Genomic DNA, 24,085 nt, shown 5'->3' with positions numbered 1-24,085 from the left:
ATTGACTGTTCAACGGGAAAAGGGGTCCCCTGGAAGTCACTCATGCACCAGCCTGCACACGCTGCCCAGGAAAGACCAGGGTCCGGGGAAGTTCAGTGTCTTCACTCAAGGTTCCCAGCAACTTGGCACCACCGGGAATGGTGGCTTTCCATCTTTTTTTTTTTGCATGAACTTTTCATTTTGAAATAATTTCAGATTTACAGAAAGTTGCAGAGATAGCACAGAGAGTTTTAATGTGCCTTTCACCCAGCGCCCCTAATGTTAGCAACTTACACCACACGGAGGCCCAAACCCCTGCTACACGACCAGGCACCAAACACCAGACTTTCCGTGAAGCCCCCCGGCTTTTCCAGCAATATCCAGCTTCTGTTCCAGGACGCAACCCGGGGGAACACACTGCACTTAGTCAGTGATGCTTTTAAATGGTTGATTGTCATAAAATACATGTAACAGAAAACATGTCATTTAATGGTTTTTAAGTGTACAGTTCAGTGGCACTGATTACAGTCACAATGTTTTGCAACCATCGCTACTATCCATAACCAAAATTTTTTCATCCCCCCCCCCAAACAGAAACTCTGTCCCCATTAAGCCAGAACTCCCCGCCCCCACCCAGTCCCTGGTGACCTCGGGTCTATGTGCCGGCTGTACGGATTTGTTTATTCTAGGTTTTCATATAAGTGAAACTACACAGTATTTGTCCTTTTGTGTCTGGCTCAGTATAACATTCTGAAGGTTCATCCATGTAGTGTGGATGAGAACATCATTCCTTTTTATGGCTGAGTAATATTCCATTGTGCGTACAGACCACGATTTGTTTCTCCATCTGTCTGCTGTTGAACTCCTGGGTTGCTTCCACCCTGTGTCTATTGCGAATCACGCAGCTACGAACACTGGTGGACACGCACCTCATTGAGTCCCTGCTTGCAGTTCTTTGGGGTATGTGATAGGAGTGGAATTGCCAGATTATATGGTAATTCTGTGTTTTTTGAGAAACCATCAAACTGTTTCCCACAGCGGCTGTGCCATTTTACATTCCCACAAGAGTTCTAATTTCTCTTTTTCCTCACCAACACTTGCTATTTTCCACTATTAAAGAAAAAAAGGCCATTCTAGTGGGTGTGAGGTGGTATCTCATTGTGGTTTTGATTTACATTTCCCTAATGGCTAATAATGTTGAGCATCTTTTCATGTGCTTATTGTCCATTTGTGTATCTCCTCTTGAGAAATGTCTATTCATGAAGTCCTTTACCAATTTTTTCAAGTTTTTGAAACTGTTTTTATTACACTGAGACATCCAAGAAAAGCACAAAGCCCATGGAAGTTAAAGCATTTCAGAAAACAAGACAAAACGTTTGCAAACATTTTAATGGCAACATTTTAGTTCTGATATTAAATATACTCATGATTTCACATTGAAGCACACTGCAGAAATTAAATACTTTCTGAAGTACTGGGAAAAAAATTCATATTTCCAATATTTGATTGTGAATTCCCATAAATGGCTGAGTTATACTCCCTTTCTAGAGATTAGGTTCAAGTTTATCTCATAAGAAAAATGACACTATTTATAGTGACTTTGTAAAGCAGAAATACAAAATAAGCATATATCACAACCCCCCTTTAGTGTGAGTGGTACATCAGATCAAAGTTGAATTAATATAATAACTGCTAGTATTTTCAATCCTGCTATCTGTTTTCAGTAGACCAATGAAAGTACACAGATCTAACTACAGAAAAGAGGTTTGGTAATATCAGAATGATTCTCTATCATATCAGTGTTTTATATCCAAGTTTCATAGACAAATAGGTGCTGTTAAAATCCATGCTATTTTTATTCTCGAAATCAAATACATGTATGGTTACACTCTAGCGTTTTATCAAGAGCCACCATGGGCTATTTTTCTTTTTGTTTTTGAGTTGAAGGAGTTCTGGTATTAAACCCTTATCAGATGTATGAGTTGCAACTATTTTCTCCCATTCTGTAGTTTGTCTTTTCACTTTTTTGATAATGTCTTTTGATGCACGAAAGTTTTTAATTTTGATAAGGTCCAACTTACCTATTTTTCCTTTTGTCGATCATGCAACAAGAATTCATCACTTAATACAAGGTCATGAAGTTTCCCCCCCAATATTTTCTTCTAGGAATTGTATGGTTTTAGTGTTTATATTTAGGTCCTTGATCCATTTCAAGTTACTTTTTGTATATAGTGAGAGGTAGGAGGACAACTTCATTCTTTTCTATGAAGAAACCAGCCGTCCCAGCACCATTTGTTGAAGAAACTCTTCTCTCCCCATCAAATGGACTAGGAAACTTTGTCAAAAGTCAGCTGGCCATAGCTGTATGGGTCTATTTCCAGACTCACAATTTTATTCCATTGGTCTGTATGTCTATCTTTATGCTAGTACCACAATGTTTTGGTTACTATAGCTTTGTAGTCCTGGGTTTTGAAATTGGGAGTGTGAGAGCTTCAGCTTTGTTCTTCTTTTTCAAAATTGCTTTAGCTATTCAGGGCCCCTTACAATTCCATATGAATTTGAGAAACAAATTTTTTCCATTTCTGCAAAAAAAAGGTGTTGGAATTTTGATAGGGATTGCATTGAATTTGTAGAACACTTTAGGCAGTATTAAGTCTTCCAATCCATGAACACAGGACATCTTGCCATTTATTTAGATCTTCTTTAATTTATTTCTGTGGTGTATTGTAGTTGTCAGTGTACAAGTCTTTCACGTCCTTGGTTAAATTTATTCCTGGATATTTTAGATGCTATTGTAAGTTAAATTGTTTGCTTAATTTCCATTTTCATTTGTTTGCTGATAGTGTATAGAAACATAACTGATTTTTGCGTGGTGATCTTGTATTCTGCCACTTCTTTTGTTGTTGTCAAATGATCCTTTTTTACCGTATTTCCCCTGTTGTTTTAACAAGCTGGGCATTCCACTGCACCACGGTCGATGTCATCTATGATGTCATGAAGCTAGAGGCCATCAGCAGTGTAGCCCACATACTGGGCAGTCCCCGAATCTCTCTAATGTTCCAGAGAGTTCTCGTGCTAAAAATCAGCACCACACACCTGTTGGTTCATGTTGACAACCTCATCAGAAGTGTTATTTCCACCGTGCTTAGCATTTTCTGCTTCCTTCTGAATCTCGGTGGTTCCTGAGGGGCTCTGATCAGGGCAGAGGCAGAAGGTACCCCTTCCATCCAGTCCATGTGTTCTGGACCGTCAGAGCCTCCCCGTTGCCAGCCGCCTTGGTGACGTTGCCACTAACCTTCTATGGAGGTAGGCCCAGGGTCTGGGTCTTTGGGGCCGCCTCCTTCCCTGGTGCACCTCAATCCACTTGTTGGTTTTTTGGGGTCAAACTCGGGTGTCAGGGCAGAGGTGGCTGCTGTCGGACGAACCCGGGTTACAGCTGACGGAAGAAACTTGGACCTCAGCCATTTTATGGCCATTTATTTTTAAATGGTTTTAATTAACCATTTTCTGTTGTTCCATTTTCTCTTCTCTCTTAGCATATCAACTGTACAGCTTTTCTTTCTTTCTTTTTGGAGATTACCAAAGGTTTATTTGGAATGACACAACACTGAAAACATAATTGTTAGAGGTCATTTGTTGATACAGCATACACCACTGATCTTCTTTTAGGATGATCTCTGAAGATGAGCTGCATAAATATAAAGAGGTGGAAATATATATGAGCTTTTTTTTCTTTTTTTTAAAGTGTTGTTTTGGGGGTAGATTTACATGCCCCATCATCTAACCAATCTCGGAAAACAGACGTTCAGACTACTTAGCTGCTCGTCCCAACTAGGCTACCTCCAGCCCCAGCAGCTGGGCATCTAGCTCATCGGGCTCTGCTTCCTCCAAAGGGGCAGCACCTTTACTTGCTTTCTGTCATCTCTTCCTGAACATGCACGTTACAAACACAGATACTGTCGACTGTTTTGCAATGGGATGGTTGGTTTTGCCAGGAAGCAAAACTGCAATAACTATATCTTTTAAAAACTGTTTTAGTGGTTGCCCCAGAGTTTGCAATATACATTAACAACTAATCTAAGCCCACCTTCGAACAACACTATACTGCTTCATGTGTTGTGTAGTGTAGTGTTATAAATACCTTATAACAGTGCATTTCCAGTTATCCATAGGCTATAATCACAGAATATATCATGGTTATTATTACTTTGAATAAAGTTATCTATTAGACCAAATAAGAGTAAGAAAAGTGAAAGATTTTATTCTTTAGTCATTCCATGACAATCTTCCTTTCTTTATGTGGATCCGAGTTTCAAACCTATATCATTTTTCTTCTCTCTAAAGAACTTCTTTTAACATTTCCTGCAAGGCAGATCTGCTAGTGACAAATTCTCTGCTTTTCTTTGTCTACAAAAGTCTTTCCTTCTCCTTTATATCTACAGGATAATTTCTCTGGATATATAGTTCTAGGTTGGTGAGTTTTTTCTTTCAACATTTTAAATCTTTCACTCAACTCTCTTCTTGCTTGCATGGTTTCTGACCAAAAGTCCGATGTAACTCTTATCCTTGTTCCTTTATAGGTAAGGTGGTTTTTCCTCTGGCTTCTTTCAAGATTTTCTTTGTCTTTGGTTTTCTACAGTTTGAATATGATATACCAAAGTATATATACATATATATATTGATATTTATCCCTGCTTGGTGTTCTCTGTGCTTCCTGGTTCTGTGATTTGGTGTCTGCCTTTAATTTTGGAAAATTCTCAGCCATTATTACTTCTAATACTTCTGCTCCTTTGTTTTTATCTTCTCCTTCTGGTATTCTCATTACAAGCATACAACTTTCTACAGGTCCTGGATATCTTCTGTTCCTTTTTTTTTTTTTAATTTTTACTCTTTGCATATCAGTTTGGGAAGTCTCTATTTGATATATCTCCAATTTCAAAGATTCTTTCCTCAGCTGTGTCCAGTCTACTGATGAGAACATCAAAGGCATTTTTTTAATTCTTTTATAGTGTTTTTGATTTATAGTACTTCCTCTTGATTCCTAGAGTTTCCATGACTCCGCTTACACTGCCATCTGTCCTTGCATGTTGTCTGATTTTTCCTTTAGAGTCCTGAACATATTAATCATAGTTATTTTAAATTCCCTCTCACATTTCCAAAATCTGCATCATATTTGAATCTGGTTCTGATACTTGCTTTGACTCTTCAGACAGTGGTTTTCTTGCCTTTTGGTATGCCTTGCAATTTTTTTGTTTTGTTGAAAGCTGACGTGATGTATTGGCTAATAGGAACTGAAGTAATGGGGCATTTAGCATGAGGTTTCAGGTTAATCTGCTAGAAGTTGGGCAGTATTTAATGTTTGCTGTAGCTGTAGGTGCTAGAGGTTTCAGTTTCTTTTATATCCCTTATTTCTATCTATCTCACCTATTGTCTCTGGGTTTCCCAAGAACTCCTTAAGGAGTCTGTGTCTTGCAGCTCTTTCAGTTGTAACTCACTGTGATGGGGTGATAAGGTGTTGGGGAGGAAAAGCATTCTGTAATTTTATGATTAAATCTCTGTTTTTTAGTGGGCTCTGAGCTGTGACTTTCAGAAGTGTTTCTTTTTCCTCCACCCTGGAGGGCAGATCTTTGTTAGGAGAATTCTTAGGGTATTTCAAAACGGTTACTTTGCTCTTGGGCATATTTTAAAAATGATACCTTCCCCCTCCCCTGCCCAAAGCCAAGGTGATCTTTCTCAATCTTCACTGTAGGAATCTGGTAGAATTCCTGGAGGCGAAACCTGTGAGTGTGGTGGCCACTCTAGGATCGGCCCCTAGGAGATTTTAACTCACAGGCTGGTCACAGGCAGCCTCCAGCAATTTGTAAAAGTTACCTTTTAAATGTCCCAACCAGTTATTGGTAACAGATCGGATTAAAAAGTAAGATCCTACTACATGGTGTCTATAAAACCTACTTTAAATATCAAGATACTTATATGTTAAAAATAAAAGGATTGATCTGGGGGCAAGATGGCAGACTGGTGAGCTGTATGTTTTAGTTACTCCTCCAGGAAAGTAGGTAGAAAGCCAGGAACTGCGTGGACTGGACACCACAGAGCAATCTGTCTTTGGGCATACTTCATACAACACTCATGAAAACGTGGAACTGCTGAGATCAGTGAAATCTGTAAGTTTTTGCGGCCAGGGGACCCGCGCCCCTCCCTGCCAGGCTCAGTCCCGGGGGAGGAGGGGCTGTCAGCTCCGGGAAGAAGAAGGAAGAACTGCAGTGGCTGCTCTTATCGGAAACTCATTCTACTGATTCAAACTCCAACCATAGATAGACTGAGACCAGACACCAGAGAATCTGAGAGCAGCCAGCCCAGCAGAGAGGAGACAGGCATAGAAAAAAAACAACACGAAAAACTCCAAAATAAAAGCAGAGGATTTTTGGAGTTCTGGTGAACATAGAAAGGGGAAGGGTCCTGAGGCGCATATGCAAATCCCGAAGAAAAGCTGATCTCTCTGCCCTGTGGACCTTTCCTTAATGGCCCTGGTTGCTTTGTCTCTTAGCATTTCAACAACCCATTAGATCTCTGAGGAGGGCCCTTTTTTTTTTTTTTTTTTAATCCTTTTTTCTTTTTCTAAAACAATTACTCTAAGAAGCCCAATACAGAAAGCTTCAAAGACTTGCTATTTGGGCAGGTCAAGTCAAGAGCAGAACTAGGAGAGCTCTGAGACAAAACGCAATAATCCAGTGGCTGAGAAAATTCACTAAACACCACAACTTCCCAAGAAAAGGGGGGTGTCCACTCACAGCCATCATCCTGGTGGACAGGAAACACTCCTGCCCATCGCCAGCCCCATAGCCCAGAACTGCCCCAGACAACCCAGTGTGACGGAAGTGCTTCAAATAACAGGCACACACCACAAAACTGGGCGTGGACATTAGCCTTCCCTGCAACCTCAGCTGATTGTCCCAGAGTTGGGAAGGTAGAGCAGTGTGAATTAACAAAGCCCCATTCAGCCATCATTTCAGCAGACTGGGAGCCTCCCTACACAGCCCAGCAGCCCAGAACTGCCCTGGGGGGACGGCACTCACCTGTGACATAGCACAGTCATCCCTCAACAGAGGACCCGGGGTGCACGGCCTGGAAGAGGGGCCCACTTGCAAGTCTCAGGAGCCATACGCCAATACCAAGGAATTGTGGGTCAGTGGCAGAGACAAACTGTGGCAGGACTGAACTGAAGGATTAGACTATTGCAGCAGCTTTAAAACTCTAGGATCACCAGGGAGATTTGATTGTTAGAGCCACCCCCCCCTCCCTGACTGCCCAGAAACACGCCCCATATACAGGGCAAGCAACACCAACTACACACGCAAGCTTGGTACACCAATTGGACCCCACAAGACTCACTCCCCCACTCACCAAAAAGGCTAAGCAGGGGAGAACTGGCTTGTGGAGAACAGGTGGCTCATGGACGCCACCTGCTGGTTAGTTAAAGTGTACTCCACGATGCTGTAGATCTGATAAATTAGAGATAAGGACTTCAATTGGTCTACAAATCCTAAAAGAACCCTATCAAGTTCAGCAAATGCCACGAGGCCAAAAACAACAGAAAATTATAAAGCATATGAAAAAACCAGACGATATGGATAACCCAAGCCCAAGCACCCAAATCAAAAGACCAGAAGAGACACAGCACCTAGAGCAGCTACTCAAAGAACTAAAGATGAACAATGAGACCATAGTACGGGAGATAAAGGAAATCAAGAAGACCCTAGAAGAGCATAAAGAACACATTGCAAGACTAAATAAAAAAATGGATGATCTTATGGAAATTAAAGAAACTGTTGACCAAATTAAAAAGATTCTGGACTGCGGGTGTCTGAGCTTGTACCTCGGCTTGCCAGGCCTGGGCCAGGGGACCTGATCACCCCCTGGGGAGGGTAGTAGGTACGGGCGTGAGTGCCCTCTGCAGCCCCCCCGAGCCTGGGGAGCGGGGTCAAGGCAGCTCCCTTTTCCTCACCCAAAATGCCACTGGCAGGGGAGGCTTGCCGGAGGAAACCGCCTTTCTCCCAACTGCCCTTTCCCCACTTCCTTATCTTACCCACACACTCCCTGGTGCCAAGGCCACTCCTGCCACCGCCAGCGCGCATGCCCGTGGCCAGAACTACCCCCGCCCCACTGCAACGGTTCCGGCGTTCTCTCAGAACCAATCCTAGCCCCTATCCCTTCAATATTGCCATTTAAGGCTACTTCACCTCCTTTCCAGCCCTGCCCTTATTACCAGCCTATATAACCTGTAATCACCCCTGAATAAATCTCTTTGGCGCATACTCCTACTGGATGAAGAGTGTCTTGTCCCTATCGCCGCCCTCCTTGCACGCCTCTCGCCGAGGACCCCGGCCACGTCCTCCGCCTCGCCCTCGCCTCCGGGAAAGAGCCCCCGCCGCCGGTACCCCTTGAGCAGCCCCGAGAGCTGAAGGCTCGGCTACCGGCCGCCTCTCCCCCTAGAAGTAGCAACCGCGACCGCAACTGGTGCCCCGTGTGAGGAACGTCTCCACACAACAGTTCAGCAGGTCGATCGCTCGCCCGGACGCCTCTCCAGCTTCCCGTTTCCTCGCCTGCAAGGTAGGGCCGCCTCTCCTTCGCCGCTTCTGGAGCCGTGGGAGGTTCCTTGCTCCGAAGCCGCTCATCCTTTCCCCCACGCTCTCTTCATCCAGTAGGAACTCCTCCCTTCCCCTACGCTCTCTTCGTCCTTTTGTATGCGCACTTCTATAACCCCTGTTCCTCCTAACACTCTCCCTCTTCCCCTCCATTACTTTGCTGTAGTTCTTTGTATTTTTATTTCCTCATTTGGTGCCATGTGCCTCTTTGCAACCGCCCCCCCTGACTGCTCCCGTTGCCAAAGGGCACTGCTTTCCGCTCTCGCCGTCTCCTTCGGCCTTGCGGCCACAGCTTATCTCATTCTCTCTGCTCGGTAAACAACTCCTCCTCCTCCTCCCTGCCAGCCGGCAGGCCCGGCTCGGGAGTAACCCCCCCTCCTCCCCCCTCAGCTATGGGTAATCGTATATCTACATGTCAGGCACCTCAAGTTCGTGCTCTAGCGGGTCTCCTAGACACGCATCGCTGTAAAGTGTCTGTCCGGCAGCTGCAGGTGTACTGGGACCTCCTGCTCCCCTTTAACCCATGGCTCACCACTTGCCATCTTTGGGACCCTGTTACTTATGATCGTCTTATTGATCGGGTCACCAATGCCATGGAACATGAGAGCAAGCGCTTCCCTCCCGGCTTGCTCCCCACCTTGATAACCATCCGCTCCTGCCTTCAAGGCTCCCTCCCCCCTGATCGAGGCCTCGTTAAATCCAAGGAGGCCCTATCAACCCAGCCAACAGATTCAGATAGCGATACTAATTCAAATCATGACTCGGACACGGAGTCCTTAGTCGAGCAGATTAACAACGCGCTCGAGGTGACTCCCAAAAAGCAAATTAACACTGCGCCACGCCAAGATGGCAAACTTCCTCCTTCTTCTTCCATCGAGGGGAGGAAATGCTCCGGCGATGACATCAGCCCTAAGCTGGGCCGGAAACCACATATGCTTTACCCCGCCCTTCCACAGGGCGGAGCTAGTCCGCCATCTTATGCCTTGGGCCCCACCCTTTCACAGGGCGGGGCTGATCCACCATCTTGTGTCTTAGCCACGCCCACCGCGCCGCCATCTTGCGACGCTTGGGGCCTCCCACTCCCACCTCCCCCTTCGGCGAGCTCCCCCTCGGAGCCGCTACCGGCAGCTGCCGCCGCTCCTTCCACCCCACCGACTAACAACCCCTGGCTGCCTTCTACACCTCAAGGCAACCCTTGGGGCAACGCTCCCCCTACCCTCACTTCCGCGCCAAGCCCTCTGCAAGCGCGTCCTCCTTTCTCTCGTGCTTTTCGCTGCTTTCCTCTTAACCTTGCCCCCACCCCACAGAAACCGTATGACTGGTATCCCATTGACTCAGATATTATCAAGCAGCTTCGCAGGGCCGTCAAGGAGGACGGGTTAGGTAGCCCATATGCTTCCCAAATACTGCAGGATCTCGGCATGGACTATTGCATCCCCCAAGACTGGGCCTCACTTGCCCGTTCCATTCTTAACCCCGGTCAGTTTGTTGACTGGCGTGCTCACTTCCAGGCAGAAGCTGCTCAGCAAAGTGAGCAAGACGCAGCCCTTGGAGTCTATCATCCCCCTGAAGCCTATTTGGGCACTGGAGTGTTTCTAAATGCGTCTGCTTATATTAATACACCTGCCACCTTGTGGCCTATCCTTTGAGGAATCGCCTTATGCGCGTTTGCCAATTGCTCTGCCTGTCGGCCTAATAAATTCACCAAGCTCTTCCAGGAGCCGAGTAAGCCTTTCGCCACCTTTGTCTCCAGAGTCGAAGAAACCTGCGCTTGAAAGGTAAGTAATCCCCAGGTCCAATATTACATGTGCCCATCCTCAAATCCTGAAAAATCGTACTGTAATTCCCCCAACGAGTACTACTGTGCATACTGGGGGTGTGAAACACTAACCACTAATTGGAAGCCTCCTGCTCCTGATCATTACCTTACCCTAAAGTGAGCCCCTACAGGGTGCAAACTCCCTACTGTTAACTGGCTCGGCCAAGAAAGTAAGGGATCCTGCACACATCTTAATCTTACAGTGCAGCTCCCCACTAATCCCTCCTGGTTACTCGGTCAAACTTGGGGCTTCAGAATCTATGAAAAAGGAACCGACCGAGAATCACTTATTCTAATAAAAAAAGAGGCTGTAAGCCAACCATACCAAAATACTGCATTAAGAACACCCTCTGGCATAGGTCCCAACCAAGTCATTAACCCCCTTTTTCCACAGCCCTCCAGCCGCACCTTAGCTCCGGCTAAACGCACTTCAACTACATCTCAAACCCCACCACCCCAGCTTCCTTTGCCCCCTTCTCATTATTCTTCTCCCCTCCTCAGCCTCATCCAAGCCGCCTTTGCCTCAGTAAACTCCTCCAACCCCAATTTTACCTCCTCCTGCTGGCTCTGCCTCTCCACCTCTTCCTCGCTATACGAGCCCGTTGCCTCCAACCTCTCCTTTTCAGAAAGCACAGAAAACAGCCCCTTGGAATGCAATTGGAATACCTCTGCCGTCCCCCTGACCTTTCATTCAGTCTCCTATACGGGAAAGTGCGTCCGCCCTCGCTCCAGTAACTCTCCCGACCTCACTGCCTGTGCCAGCTACTCATCTCCCAGCAGCTCAGCAAAATTTCTCATTCCTCATAACTCCTCCCAATGGCTCTGCTCCTCTACAGGACTTACCCCCTGTCTCAGCACGAATGTCATCAATGAATATAAAGAAACTTGCCTCCTAATTGTCCTTATCCCTAGGGTCTTATACCACAGCGAAGAAGACTTCTTCCTCCGTCTGGAAAAAACTGCGGCTCCTGCCCCACTGCAAAAGCGAGAGCCCATCACCGTCCTTACAATTGCCTCCCTCCTAGGTCTTGCCGGCGCTGGCACCGGAATCGCTGCACTAGCCAGTCAAGACTCCGCCCTAACTCACCTCAGGGCGGCTGTTGACGAAGACATTCATCACTTACAAAACGCTATTCACCATCTAAAAAATTCTGTCAATTCCCTCTCTGAAGTAGTGCTCCAAAACCGCCGAGGTCTTGACCTTCTCCTCCTCAAAGAAGGAGGCCTCTGCGCCGCCCTAGGAGAAGAGTGCTGTGTTTATGCCAATTCCACAGGTCTCGTCGAGGATAGCCTGAAAAGGGTCCGAGAGGGACTGGAAAAGCGTAAAAGAGATCGTGAAGCCACCAGTTATTGGTCCAGTTTTTTCACTTCCATCCTCCCATACATCCTTCCTTTTCTTGGCCCCCTATTAATAATTATTCTAGCTCTCATCTTAGGACCCTGCCTCATCCGCAAAATTGTCCAGCTTGTAAGAAAACAAACGGATGCCATTTTTTCCTCGTTCGTGCAAATCCAGTATCAGCGACTCGCCGCCTCTGACGCCCCCCACTCTAAGATGACAGCCAACCCTCCGCGACCTCAACGCCACCGGTCGACTCGCCAACCGCGAGGCCCTTCTCAATCACCTGAACATCGCTCTCACCTCGAGTTCCAGCTTCTCTGAACCCCTGAACTTTAAACCCCTCACCTTCGCCCAGCCCGCTGCAGCGAAGCCATTGTCAAGCGCCCGGGCACCACACCAACACTGAGCTCCAGCCTCGCTGAGCCACCGTCAACCCCTTTTTCCCTTCCCTAACCTCCCCCTTCCCTCACCCGTAGTGGGCCTCTCCGGTAAAGCCTCTTCCTCTAATTAGAAAAGAAAGGGGAATTGCGGGTGTCTGAGCTTGTACCTCGGCTTGCCAGGCCTGGGCCAGGGGACCTGATCACCCCCTGGGGAGGGTAGTAGGTACGGGCGTGAGTGCCCTCTGCAGCCCCCCCGAGCCTGGGGAGCGGGGTCAAGGCAGCTCCCTTTTCCTCACCCAAAATGCCACTGGCAGGGGAGGCTTGCCGGAGGAAACCGCCTTTCTCCCAACTGCCCTTTCCCCACTTCCTTATCTTACCCACACACTCCCTGGTGCCAAGGCCACTCCTGCCACCGCCAGCGCGCATGCCCGTGGCCAGAACTACCCCCGCCCCACTGCAACGGTTCCGGCGTTCTCTCAGAACCAATCCTAGCCCCTATCCCTTCAATATTGCCATTTAAGGCTACTTCACCTCCTTTCCAGCCCTGCCCTTATTACCAGCCTATATAACCTGTAATCACCCCTGAATAAATCTCTTTGGCGCATACTCCTACTGGATGAAGAGTGTCTTGTCCCTATCGCCGCCCTCCTTGCACGCCTCTCGCCGAGGACCCCGGCCACGTCCTCCGCCTCGCCCTCGCCTCCGGGAAAGAGCCCCCGCCGCCGGTACCCCTTGAGCAGCCCCGAGAGCTGAAGGCTCGGCTACCGGCCGCCTCTCCCCCTAGAAGTAGCAACCGCGACCGCACTGGACACTCATAGTACAAGACTAGAGGAAGCTGAACAACGAATCAGTGACCTGGAAGATGACAGAATGGAAAATGAAAGCATAAAAGAAAGAATGGGGAAAAAAATTGAAAAAATCGAAATGGACCTCAGGGATATGATAGATAATATGAAACGTCCAAATATAAGACTCATTGGTGTCCCAGAAGGGGAAGAAAAGGGTAAAGGTCTAGGAAGAGTATTCAAAGAAATTGTTGGGGAAAACTTCCCAAATCTTCTAAACAACATAAATACACAAATCATAAATGCTCAGCGAACTCCAAATAGAATAAATCCAAATAAACCCACTCCGAGACATATACTGATCACACTATCAAACACAGAAGAGAAGGAGCAAGTTCTGAAAACAGCAAGAGAAAAGCAATTCACCACATACAAAGGAAACAGCATAAGACTAAGTAGTGACTACTCAGCAGCCACCATGGAGGCAAGAAGGCAGTGGCACGATATATTTAAAACTCTGAGTGAGAAAAATTTCCAGCCAAGAATACTTTATCCAGTAAAGCTCTCCTTCAAATTTGAGGGAGAGCTTAAATTTTTCACAGACAGACAAATGCTGAGAGAATTTGCTAACAAGAGACCTGCCCTACTGGAGATACTCAAGGAAGCCCTACAGACAGAGAAACAAACAAAGGACAGAGAGACTTGGAGAAAGGTTCAGTACTAAAGAGATTCGGTATGGGTACAATAAAGGATATTAATAGACAGAGGGGAAAAATATGACAAACATAAACCAAAGGATAAGATGGCTGATTCAAGAAATGCCTTCACGGTTATAACGTTGAATGTAAATGGATTAAACTCCCCAATTAAAAGATATAGATTCGCAGAATGGATCAAAAAAAATGAACCATCAATATGTTGCATACAAGAGACTCATCTTAGACACAGGGACACAAAGAAACTGAAAGTGAAAGGATGGAAAAAAATATTTCATGCAAGCTACAGCCAAAAGAAAGCAGGTGTAGCAATATTAATCTCAGATAAAATAGACTTCAAATGCAGGGATGTTTTGAGAGACAAAGAAGGCCACTACGTACTAATAAAAGGGGCAATTCAGCAAGAAGAAATAACAATCATAAATGTCTATGCACCCAACCAAGGTGCCACAAAATACATGAGAGAAACACTGGCAAAACTAAAGGAAGCAATTGATGTTTCCACAATAATTGTGGGAGACTTCAACACATCACTCTCTCCTATAGATAGATCAACCAGACAGAAGACCAATCAGGAAATTGAAAACCTAAACAATCTGATAAATGAATTAGATTTAACAGACATATACAGGACATTACATCCCAAATCACCAGGATACACATACTTTTCTAGTGCTCATGGAACTTTCTCCAGAATAGATCATATGCTGGGACATAAAACAAGCCTCAATAAATTTAAAAAGACTGAAATTATTCAAAGCACATTCTCTGACCACAATGGAATACAATTAGAAGTCAATAACCATCAGAGACTTAGAGAATTCACAAATACCTGGAGGTTAAACAACACACTCCTAAACAATCAGTGGGTTAAAGAAGAAATAGCAAGAGAAATTGCTAAATATATAGAGACGAATGAAAATGAGAACACAACATACCAAAACCTATGGGATGCAGCAAAAGCAGTGCTAAGGGGGAAATTTATAGCACTCAACGCATATATTAAAAAGGAAGAAAGAGCCAAAATCAAAGAACTAATGGATCAACTGAAGAAGCTAGAAAATGAACAGCAAACCAATCCTAAACCAAGTATAAGAAAAGAAATAACAAGGATTAAAGCAGAAATAAATGACATAGAGAACAAAAAAACAATAGAGAGGATAAATATCACCAAAAGTTGGTTCTTTGAGAAGATCAACAAGATTGACAAGCCCCTAGCTAGACTGACAAAATCAAAAAGAGAGAAGACCCATATAAACAAAATAATGAATGAAAAAGGTGACATAACTGCAGATCCTGAAGAAATTAAAAAAATTATAAGAGGATACTATGAACAACTGTATGGCAACAAACTGGATAATGTAGAGGAAATGGCCAATTTCCTGGAAACATATGAACAACCTAGACTGACCAGAGAAGAAATAGAAGACCTCAACCAACCCATCACAAGCAAAGAGATCCAATCAGTCATCAAAAATCTTCCCACAAATAAATGCCCAGGACCAGATGGCTTCACAGGGGAATTCTACCAAACTTTCCAGAAAGAACTGACACCAATCTTACTCAAACTCTTTCAAAACATTGAACAAAATGGAACACTACCTAACTCATTTTATGAAGCTAACATCAATCTAATACCCAAACCAGGCAAAGATGTTACAAAAAAGGAAAACTACCGGCCAATCTCCCTAATGAATATCGATGCAAAAATCCTCAACAAAATACTTGCAAATCGAATCCAAAGACACATTAAAAAAATCATACACCATGACCAAGTGGGGTTTATTCCAGGCATGCAAGGATGGTTCAACATAAGAAAAACAATCAATCTATTACAACACATTAACAAGTCAAAAGGGAAAAATCAATTGATCATCTCAGTAGATGCTGAAAAAGCATTTGACAAAATCCAACATCCCTTTTTGATAAAAACACTTCAAAAGGTAGGAATTGAAGGAAACTTCCTCAACATGATAAAGAGCATATATGAAAAACCCACAGCCAGCATAGTACTCAATGGTGAGAGACTGAAAGCCTTCCCTCTAAGATCAGGAGCAAGACAAGGATGCCCGCTATCACCACTGTTATTCAACATTGTGCTGGAAGTGCTAGCCAGGGAAATCCGGCAAGACAAAGAAATAAAAGGCATCCAAATTGGAAAAGAAGAAGTAAAACTGTCATTGTTTGCAGATGATATGATCTTATATCTAGAAAACCCTGAGAAATCGACGATACAGCTACTAGAGCTAATAAACAAATTTAGCAAAGTAGCGGGATACAAGATTAATGCACATAAGTCAGTAATGTTTCTATATGCTAGAAATGAACAAACTGAAGAGACACTCAAGAAAAAGATACCATTTTCAATAGCAACTAAAAAAATCAAGTACCTAGGAATAAACTTAACCAAAGATGTAAAAGACCTATACAAAGAAAACTACATAACTCTACTAAAAGAAATAGAAGGGGACCTTAAAAGATGGAAAAATATTCCATGTTCATGGATAGGAAGACTAAATGTCATTAAGATGTCAATTCTACCCAAACTCATCTACAGATTCAATGCAATCCCAATCAAAATTCCAACAACCTACTTTGCAGACTTGGAAAAGCTAGTTATCAAATTTATTTGGAAAGGGAAGATGCCTCGAATTGCTAAAGACACTCTAAAAAAGAAAAACGAAGTGGGAGGACTTACACTCCCTGACTTTGAAGCTTATTATAAACCCACAGTTGCCAAAACAGCATGGTACTGGCACAAAGACAGACATATAGATCAATGGAATCGAATTGAGAATTCGGAGATAGACCCTCAGATCTATGGCCGACTGATCTTTGATAAGGCCGCCAAAGTCACTGAACTGAGTCATAATGGTCTTTTCAACAAATGGGGCTGGGAGAGTTGGATATCCATATCCAAAAGAATGAAAGAGGACCCCTACCTCACACCCTACACAAAAATTAACTCAAAATGGACCAAAGATCTCAATATAAAAGAAAGTACCATAAAACTCCTAGAAGATAATGTAGGAAAACATCTTCAAGACCTTGTATTAGGCGGCCACTTCCTAGACTTTACACCCAAAGCACAAACAACAAAAGAGAAAATAGATAAATGGGAACTCCTTAAGCTTCGAAGTTTCTGCACCTCAAAGGAATTTCTCAAAAAGGTAAAGAGGCAGCCAACTCAATGGGAAAAAATTTTTGGAAACCATGTATCTGACAAAAGACTGATATCTTGCATATATAAAGAAATCCTACAACTCAATGACAATAGTACAGTCGGCCCAATTATAAAATGGGCAAAAGATATGAAAAGACAGTTCTCTGAAGAGGAAATACAAATGGCCAAGAAACACATGAAAAAATGTTCAGCTTCACTAGCTATTAGAGAGATGCAAATTAAGACCACAATGAGATACCATCTAACACCGGTTAGAATGGCTGCCATTAAACAAACAGGAAACTACAAATGCTGGAGGGGATGTGGAGAAATTGGAACTCTTATTCACTGTTGGTGGGACTGTATAATGGTTCAGCCACTCTGGAAGTCAGTCTGGCAGTTCCTTAGAAAACTAGATATAGAGTTACCATTCGACCCAGCGATTGCACTTCTCGGTATATACCCGGAAGATCGGAAAGCAGTGACACGAACAGATATCTGCACGCCAATGTTCATAGCAGCATTATTCACAATTGCCAAAAGATGGAAACAACCCAAATGTCCTTCAACAGATGAGTGGATAAATAAAATGTGGTATATACACACGATGGAATACTACGCGGCAGTAAGAAGGAACGATCTCGTGAAACATATGACAACATGGATGAACCTTGAAGACATAATGCTAAGCGAAATAAGCCAGGCAGAAAAAGAGAAATATTATATGCTACCACTAATGTGAACTTTGAAAAATATAAAACAAATGGCTTATGGTGTAGAATGCAGGGGAACTAGCAATAGAGAGCAATTAAGGAAGGGGGAACAATAATCCAAGAAGAACAGATAAGCTATTTAACGTTCTGGGGATGCCCAGGAATGACTATGGTCTGTTAATTTCTGATGGATGTGGTGGGAGCAAGTTCACAGAAATGTTGCTATATTAGGTAACTTTCTTGGGGTAAAGTAGGAACATGTTGGAAGTTAAGCAGTTATCTTAGGTTAGTTGTCTTTTTCTTACTCCCTTGTTATGGTCTCTTTAAAATGTTCTTTTATTGTATGTTTGTTTTCTTTTTAACTTTTTTTTCATACAGTTGATTTAAAAAAGAAGGGAAAGTTAAAAAAAAAAAACAAAAAAAACAAGGAAAAAAAAAGATGTAGTGCCCCCTTGAGGAGCCTGTGGAGAATGCAGGGGTATTCGCCTACCCCACCTCCATGGTTGCTAACATGACCACAGACGTGGGGGACTGGTGGTTTGATGGGTTGAGCCCTCTACCACAGGTTTTACCCTTGGGAAGACGGTTGCTGCGGGGGAGAGGCTAGGCCTCCCTATGGTTGTGCCTGAGAGCCTCCTCCCGAATGCCTCTTTGTTGCTCGGATGTGGCCCTGTCTCTCTAGCTAAGCCAACTTGAAAGGTGGAATCGCTGCCCTCCCCCCTGCGTGGGATCAGATGCCCGGGGGAGTGAATCTCCCTGGCAGCGTGGAGTGTGACTCCCGGGGAGGAGTGTAGACCTGGCATCGTGGGACGGAGAACATCTTCTTGGCCGGGGGGGGGTGTGAAGGGAAATGAAGTGAGCTTCGGTGTCGGAGAGAGTCCAGGGGGGGCCGAGGGGTCACTCTGGTGGGCACTCTTACGCACACTTTAGACGGCCCTTTTTGGGTTCTAAAGAATTGGGGTAGCTGGTGGTGGATACCTGAAGCTGTCGAACTACAGCCCAGAACCCATGAATCTCGAAGACAGTTGTATAAAAATGTGGCTTATGAGGGGTGACAGGGGGATTGGGAAGGCCATGGGGACCACACTCCACTTTGTCTAGTTTGTGGGTGGATGAGTAGAAAAATAGGGGAAGGAAACAAACAAAGGTGCCCAGTGTTCTTTTTTATTTCAATTGCTCTTTTTCACTGTAATTATTATTCTTGTTATTCTTGTGTGTGTGCTAATGAAGGTGTCAGGGATTGATTTGGGTGATGGGTGTACAGCTATGTAATGGTACTGTGAACAATCGAAGGTACGATTTGTTTTGTATGGCTGCGTGGTATATGAATATATCTCAATAAAATGAAGATTTAAAAAAAAAAAAAAAAAAAAAACATAATGCTGAGCAAAATAAGCCAGGCACAAAAAGAGAGATATTGTATGTTACCACTAATGTGAATTCTGTGAAAAATGTACAATATTTTATACTGTAGAATGTAGGGGACCTAGAGATACCAATTAGTGGAGGGGGAATGATAATCTAATAAGAACAGATAAACTATGGAGGGTAATCTCAATGTTATGGGAATGCTCAGGAATGATTATGGTTTGTAAACTTTCTTGGATATAGTAAGATCATGTTGGAAGCAATAGAGTTATTTTAGGTCTTTTTTTTTCTCTTATTCCTTTGTTTTCTTAGGGGTTGTTAATTTTCTTGGGGTATGGTAGGAACATGTTGGAAGCAATGTAGTTATTTTAGGTTATTTGTTTTCCTTAATCCATTGCTTTGTTTGAAATGTTGTGGGGTTTTTTTGGTTGTTGTTTGCCTGTTTGTTTTTAATTTTTTGATAAACAAAGTTAAAAAATTGAAAAAAAATCAGTAGAAAAATGGGAGTAAAAACTAAATGACAAATAGGGTGGGATGGGGGGATGGTTTGGGTATTCTCTTTTCACTTTTATTTTTTATTCTTATTCTGATTCTTTCTGATGTAAGGAAAATGTTCAGAAATAGATTGTGGTGATGAACGCATAACTATATGATCATACTGTGAACAGTTGATTGTATACCATGGATGACTGTATGGTTTGTGAATATATTTCAATAAAACTGAATTAAAAAAAAAATAAAAAATAAAAGGATTAAAAGGTTATACTAAGCAAAATTTCAAAAGGAAGCTGGGGGTAGCTATATTAATAACAGGCAGTATGGGCTCCAGAACAGGAACTATTACCAGGCATAAAAAAGGAACATTTTTTTTATTCATTTTATTGAGATATATTCACATACCACGCAGTCATACAAAACAAATCGTACATTTGATTGTTCACAGTACCATTACATAGTTGTACATTCATTACCAAAATCAATCCCCGACACCCTCATTACCACACACACAAAAATAACCAGAATAATAATTAAAGTGAAAAGGAGCAACTAAAGTAAAAAAGAACACTGGGTGCCCTTGTCTGTTTGTTTGTTTCCTTCCCCCACCTTTCCACTCATCCATCCACAAACTAGACAAACAGGAGTGTGGTCCCTATGGCCCCCCCCAATCCCACTGTACCCCCTCATAAGCCACATTTTTATACAACTGTCTTCAAGATTCATGGGTTCTGGGTTGTAGTTTGATAGTTTCAGGTATTTACTGCTAGCTATTCCAATTCATTAGAACCTAAAAAGGGTTGTCTATGTTGTGCGTAAGAGTGCCCACCAGAGTGATCTCTCGGCTCCTTTTGGAATCTCTCTGCCACTGAAGCTTATTTCATTTCCTTTCACATCCCCCTTTTGGTCAAGAAGATGTTCTCCATCCCACGATGCCGGGTCTACATTCCTCCCCAGGAGTCATATTCCACGTTGCCAGGGAGATTCACTCCCCTGGGTGTCTGATCCCACGTAGGGGGGAGGGCAGTGATTTCACCTTTCAAGTTGGCTTAGCTAGAGAGAGAGGGCCACATCTGAGCAACAAAGAGGCACTCGGGAGGAGGCTCTTAGGCACAATTATAGGGAGGCCTAGCCTCTCCTTTGCAGCAACAGTCCTCCCAAGGGCAAATTCTGTGGTAGAGGGCTCAATCCATCAAACCACCAGTCCCCTATGTCTGTGGGCATGAGGAACATATTTAATGATCAAAAAGACACAGCAATCCTAAATGTGTATGCACCTACTACAGAGCTTTAAAGTGCATGAAAGAAGTGATAAAACTGAAAGGAGAAATAGGCAAATCCATCTAGCTGGAGATTCAACCTTCTCTTGTCAGCAACAGAACAAGTGGACAGAAAACCAGAAAGGTTTCAGAAAAGCGGAGCAAAGCTACCCACGTCTCAAACTGCCTGGTGTTCTGTGAGCACACCACCCGGCAACGGCAGTCCACTCTCCAGGTGCACACGGAACATTCACCCAGATAGACACACCTGAGGCACTAAGACACATCTCAATAATTTACATTTGTATGTTTGCTGTCCCCCAAAGTATGTTCTCTGTCCTCAAGAAAATTAAACCAGAAACCAATCACCGAAATGTATCTAGGATATCTCCAAGTATTTAGAAATTAAACAACACACTCCTAAATAATCCATGGGTCGCAGAAGAAATCATAATGGAAATTGGAAAACATCTTGAATGGAAAACACAATGTATAATTTGTGGGATGCAACTAAAGTAGAATGTTCTAGTTTGCTTATGCTGCAGAATGCAAAACACCAGAGATGGACTGGCTTTTATAAAAAGGGGGTTTATTTGGCTAAACAGTTACAGTCTTAAGGCCGTAAAGTGTCCAAGGTAACACATCAGCAATCAGGTACCTTCACTGGAGGATGGCCAATGGCGTCCGGAAAACCTCTGTTAGCTGGGAAGGCACGTGGCTGGCGTCTGCTCCAAAGTTCTGGTTTCAAAATGGCTTTCTCCCAGGACGTTCCTCTCTAGCAAGCTTGCTCCTCTTCACAGCTGCAATGAGTTCCTTCTGTTATGCCAGCTCCTTTATATGGCTCCACTGATCAAGTCCCACCCTGAATGGGTGGGGCCACGCCTCCATGGGAATATTTCATCAGTCATCACCCACAGCTGGGTGGGGCACATTCCAAGCAAATCTAATCAGCACCAAAACGTCTGCCCCACAAGACTACATCAAAGATAATGGCGTTTGGGGGACACAATACATTCAAACCGGCACATAGAAATTAGAGGGGATATACAGCCTTAAATTCATGTGGTGTCACCCTGATTTGTCTGTTTTCAAGTGTCCTGTCAACTCTCACCTCAGGTTCACAGCAGCCTTTCAGAATCATTGCTTAGGTCTGTTATTTCTGAAGGGTTGCAAATATTTCTGTATTCAGCAGCAAAAATCCTTTAATAAAAAGAACCTTCCCTCATCAACTATTTGGCTACCCTGAAACATAAGGGTTAAAGAAGAAAGGCAGCATAAATTATTTTTTGCTTGAGTCTTTTATTTACTTTCAGAACTATACATAAGTGCCCAATAATATTCAACTGTAATTGACAAGAGTTTATTTTTTACTTTTATATCATTATATATGCATGGATTTAAACATATTTTATGTATATTAATAAAAAATGCAGTTTGTATTCTTTTTGAGGCTCAAACTGTCCCAGTGAAGGCCTTCTGAAGGTGGCCCCTGAGCCCTTCCCCCAACACTTAATTATGAAAATTTTCAAACACACAGAAAAGTTGAAAGAAATTTTACAGTGAACACTCTCAAACTCACCACCTAGATTTTATAATTAACATTTTTCTTAACTCACACCATCAATCCCATTCACTCTCATCAACCAGTTTTCAGATTAGTGTATACTCTTCCAGACTTTTTGTATGGATTTTAAATATTGACCTACATTATCCATAGGCTATTTATAATACGACTTGTCTATTTTTTTGGAACTGGTATCATACTGTACATATCAGTGTAAAGTATGATAAACATGATCTTTAAAAAACTCAACAGTACGTTGTAAGTGCTGACCATGTGTTAGTTACCTATTGTGGTATAACCAATTACCCCCAAATCTGGGTTTCAAACAATACCCAAGTATTATTCTGTGGCGTCTGTGAGGGAGGAATCCGGGAGTGTCTTTGCTGGATGGCTCTGGCTCCGGATTTCTCCGAAGGTTGCAGTCGAGACGCTGGCTGGGGCTGCAGATACCCAACGGCCACTGGGGGCTGGGCACCTGCTTCCAAGGCGGCTCTCTCGGATGTCTGGAGATTTCAGATCCTCCACCTTTGGCCCTTGCCTGCTCGAGTGTCCTCAGGACATGGGGGCTAGCTTCTTTCAGAGCCAGTGATCCCAGAGAGAGCGCCAGGCGGAAGCTTATCAACTTTGTGACCTAGACTTGGAAGCCACACAGCCTCACCTTTGCCACACTGTATTCGTTAGAGGCGAGTGACCGAGTCCACGAACGTTAAGAGGATTATCGGGCTCACCTTTTGAAGGGAGGAGAGTCAAAGAATTTTCGAACCTATCACAGATGTACTTTCACACCTACTTACTTCTCTGCTTTGATTACTGAATGTTGCCCCCATTGCACTGTGGTTCTAAGAGGGCGCGTGGGGACCCAGGGCCTGGGCTCCCCCTCCCTAATGGGGAATTAGACCCCATGGCATGTAGCAGCCTGTGTGACTGGGACAGAAGTTAGAGGTCATCAGAACTCCTTAGGGGAAAAAATATGTACAGATGGTAACATAAACGAAGCCCTGAAACTCCCCTCCGCTGATCACTGTTGGTAACAAACCTCCAGACCCCTGTGTCACGAGATCCGCTGAAACTCTGTTCTCAGATCCTATGGAATATCTTTGTCCTAAACCTTATGAGCTGCCCTTTGCACTCCCCGCCCCTGTGAAGCGCTGACTTCCCTCCCGCCAGCCACCACCAGGTAGAATCTCTCCTGTTCGTAAGTCCTAATACACCCATGTCTGCTCCTGCCTGGTGTGTTCTTTGGTCTTAGGGCTGCGCTGAGCCCAGCCCTTCGAGCTGCATTGGAACAGGGCACATCTTTACCCAACACAGAGCACCAGCCACGTGGAAGGAGCTCACGTAACTGAATGTTATCTACAGCACTTCTTAGACTGCCCAAGGTCTTTTGTGCTCTTTCTAGAATGCCAGGAGATAGCAAATATTTTTTGCATCATGAGAATGTTCACAATCTTGCCTGCAAGAAAGGACATGAAAAGTCTGCTCTCAGGGAAAGAGTAATGAGTGGCTGCTCTCTACAGGACATGCCTGCTGCAGGGTCTCTCACCAGACCAACTAACCTCAGCTGTTTTCAAGATTTTTTTTTGCTTTTTGTTTTTGGCGTTATTTGCTTTCTACGGATCTGGAAGAGGCCAATGATTTAAGAAAACTGTAGGTGAAACTACAAAGGGAGAGGATATTTTGGTAATCTAGGGGAGACTAGCTCGCTGTGTGAAACCCTTCCGCAAGAGTACAGCTCCAAAAGGTAGGTCCCGCGTGCCGCGCGGGTAAAACGTGCTCGTCATTTTGCAGGTGGGGAAACTGAGGCAGAGAGACTAAGTGACCTGCCCAAGGAAAGGGAGGATTCAAACCCACTACAGG

At 44.0% G+C, this 24,085-nt stretch overlaps 1 protein-coding gene across 1 annotated transcript in view; it reads right to left on the bottom strand.

Moving 5' to 3' along the window:
- SNX8 (sorting nexin 8) overlaps positions 1-24,085 on the bottom strand; it is a 95,173-nt gene that overhangs the window by 70,687 nt on the left and 401 nt on the right. The window lies entirely within an intron of this gene.

This window comes from Choloepus didactylus, chromosome 21 (assembly GCF_015220235.1).
Source record: "Choloepus didactylus isolate mChoDid1 chromosome 21, mChoDid1.pri, whole genome shotgun sequence".
Classification (NCBI taxonomy): domain Eukaryota; kingdom Metazoa; phylum Chordata; class Mammalia; order Pilosa; family Megalonychidae; genus Choloepus; species Choloepus didactylus.
The sequence above is the reverse complement of the archived record's forward strand: the minus strand, read 5'-3'. Positions and strand labels throughout refer to the sequence as shown.